This window comes from Amyelois transitella, chromosome Z, assembly GCF_032362555.1.
Source record: "Amyelois transitella isolate CPQ chromosome Z, ilAmyTran1.1, whole genome shotgun sequence".
In the NCBI taxonomy this organism is placed as follows: Eukaryota; Metazoa; Arthropoda; class Insecta; order Lepidoptera; family Pyralidae; genus Amyelois; species Amyelois transitella.
Genome location: NC_083535.1, coordinates 8850503 through 8854004, shown reverse-complemented (window position 1 = coordinate 8854004; position 3502 = coordinate 8850503). Strand labels below are relative to the sequence as shown.

General features: G+C 33.4%; 1 long non-coding RNA gene across 1 annotated transcript; it reads right to left on the bottom strand.

Annotated features, from left to right (window-relative positions):
* Nucleotides 1–2142: 2142 nt before the first annotated feature.
* LOC106134002 (uncharacterized) lies at nt 2143–3502 on the bottom strand. Its single transcript, XR_001228584.2, has 2 exons — nt 3438–3502; nt 2143–2291 (listed from the first exon to the last, which is right to left on the bottom strand). It is a non-coding gene; the product is annotated as an uncharacterized LOC106134002 (long non-coding RNA).

Genomic DNA, 3502 nt, shown 5'->3' with positions numbered 1-3502 from the left:
TTGGGAATGAGCGGAATGCGCGGTATAAAAACAATTTCACCCGCTGCACAACCAGTAAGAATTTTAGCTTCTACTATAATGTTATGAAGCGACACCTGATGCTTGCAGCATCGGTACTTATTCGGTATAGTTCCTTAATTCACTTTCGGCATCTGGACTGCCCGCGCATACAATTGCTCTAAAAGTAGACATTCCATTTTGTAATGGGACTGCCTTAAAGTGGTGTCGCTTCATAACATTATAGTAGAAGCTAAAATTCTTACTGGTTGTGCAGCGGGTGAAATTGTTTTTATACCGCGCATTCCGCTCATTCCCAACAATTTTCCATTTCAAATTAAGCGTGTACAGTTTCCAATGGCTATATGTTTCGCGATGACAATTAACAAATCGCAAGGTCAAACACTTGGAGCAGCCGCAGTCGACCTCAGGACGATTTGCTTCTCACACGGACAGCTCTACGTCGCTTGCTCGCGGGTCACCAGCTGTGACAGTTAATTTGTGATGTCTCCAATGGGCAAGACAGCAAATGTTGTAAACAAAGAGATAGGTACTTTAACTTTCCATTATTATAATTTCCTTTTTTTGTCTTTAGAATTTATTCGTTTTTTAACAGCTGCGCTTCCGAGCTTTGCTTTTGTAAGAAAAATAAACTATGTTCTATTCCAGGCATTATTCTTCCCGTGTACGTAAGTTTCATCAAAATCCATCCAATAGAATTTGCGTGATTGAATAGCATCCTCAAACAAGCACTCACGTAGGTTCATCAATTTTTTTGCATAATCTATACTAACATTATAAAGCTGAAGAGTTTGTTTGTTTGAACGCGCTAATCTTAGGAACTACTGATTCGAAATGAAAAATTATTTTTGCGTTGAATATACCATTTATCGAGGAAGGCTTTAGGCTATATAACATCACGCTGCAACTTTAACGAGAAAACAAAAAATGGACTATGTGAAAAAAAACGGGGAAAATTATTGATCCTTGTGGGCTTCAATGATGCTCAAAATAACAATTCCACGCGGACGAAGTCGCGGGCACAGCTAGTATCTAATAAAAGAATCAAATAGTGGCTAACATTTTTCATATTTTATCAAAGATGTCAAATGAAGTTGCTATTGAAGTTTAGACTTTTTAAGCTGTCACTAAATAGTAACAAGTCTAGTGCTTAAGTGAGCTATCTACTTTAAAGTTACTATATAAATTTAATTTAATGCTATCCATATCATTAATTCAAAGCAAAATATTTTGAATAATTCTATTTCCGCTGTTCCGTTTTACTAGTTACATTTAAAAAAAGATTATTAATAATTAAAGTTATTATTATCTAAATACCTTTAGGCAAACAAACTTTTTAATGCAAAAAGTCTGTCTTCATTACAAATATTTATAACGAGAATCATATTTTCAGAAAGTGAATATTTTTGTTTGCTGTCTCAATTGTAATCGTCTCTTGGGAGTGGGCGAAAAAGCTTTTCAAATTACGCAGCGGACAGCTTCATATGAACATCACAAGTTAAATAAAGCTTGTAATAAAAAGTCACAAGGAATGTCAACGTTACTTACAGAAGGTAATTTAATTTCCGAGATGCTACGCTGACTTCCTTTTAGGATAAAAATTAGAAGATGTATTTGACAATTACTTTTCCATTATTTTACATTGAACATTCTGAGTTTTAATTTATGAAAAAAGAATTGTTCTTGAATCCCTTTTCCCGTTTTGAACTTTTAATTTATACTCGTTAATCAGCTCATACTTATGGAAATGGTTACAAGTTAACCTTGAAAGCGAGATCCCAAAAGTTGAAATGATCTTACATCTATTAAACCTTTTATTTTATTAATTGACTCATCATATTTTTTTTTAATATTGATTTCACTTAAACTGATGACATCCAAAGATGATTGCAAGCCAACGGGTTGGACACTAAGGATGCCGAAAATCAGAGAGAGAAAAGTCGGAAAGTGAACCTTGGGCCCCAAAACACTGCCGTAGAGGGTGTAACCGGGAACACTCAAACTGAGACATAAATCCAGATGCGAATGTCTGTAAAGTTGTGCCAGTTAATAATTGTTGTTAGTGCTTGTTTTTGCCTCTTACGACATTCATGGGCAGCTTTAGAATGAATAAATAAAAAGCGCTTTAAAGGAAAAAAAATATTATTTTAATATAAGAAATTATAACAATTGCATAAATAAACTTTATTCTGGTCCATAGGGACTACCAAACGGCGCAGGAAGATATGCTCTTGCTGCAGCCATGATCAAAGCAACCAGCGCTAAGTAGACCACTGTAAAATAAATTAAACACTTAACTGTCATGTACCTTACAAGAAAATAAGGCGTAGGTCGAGCAGTCAAGGTAAGTATTTGACAATAAAAAGTGTAATTAGATTTTACTACAAAGTTGTGAGGATTGGCTGGCCTGGCTTACCCGCTCCCGGATTCGGGCTCTTCTCCAGAGAGTTAAAGTAACGATACAATTGAAAAGCAAAATGAAGGTGATAGGGATAATCGATGATGCAATAAGGTTCGGAGTGATTGTCCCTTTTATGTAAAAGAAAAACTTATTTTAATCGCACGCAAACAAAGTTGCGGGTACAGCTAGTTTTATAGTAAATTTATTAAATAAACATCCAAAACCCAGGCCAAATCTGAAAAAAATATTATTCCATCATGACCTGAACGAAAATCTAGTTTAAATTCTAATAAGTCTAAATTCCAGATCCGATGTTCCCTTTTCCTACTAAAGTTTTAAAAGAAAGAAGATTAAAGATACTAAATGAAAAAAAAAAACTGAAAAACCTAGTAGGTACGTCGGCAGAGTGAAATACATACATGCGACTGAGATGAAAATAGTTATAAAATGATCATAAAATAGTTCAGTGTTTGCTGATATAAAAATCTTAATTTTAACGGGATTAGTATTTTTAACTTAATATTCTTAACGCTCCTATGTTACGAACCACATGTCGGTTTTCACTCATATACTTATATGATATCTATTTTTCCCTTATTTTTTTTTACTGCAACGTTAAGGTCCCTCTTAGCATCATTTAATTTCATATAAATTTGCTAAATCTGATGAAAATATACATTACTTGATAAAACAAATAGTTATTCACATTTACAACATGAAAGCAATTTCACCAATGTTTAATTAAATAGTGACTACTCAGTATTCAATGGACTCTGATAGATAATAGACTGATTTTCGTCATTATACCTACACCGATATTCACTGCAATATTGCTGGATAGCTGAATTTCAGTAATAGCTTACTGATAAACTGACTATGATCGTGAAATAATCAAGTTAATTGGAAACAAAATATTTGCAGAATGTTTGTTTTCATTGATTAAAACTTTGACTTCAATCTCACCCTACTTATAAACAACCGTTAACAAATTGGAATAATAAAATACAAAATTACTCACCTGAGATAATTTTCATTGTTCTTGTTTTACGTTCTTTCTTTGGAAAAAAGAGATAAGGCTTTATA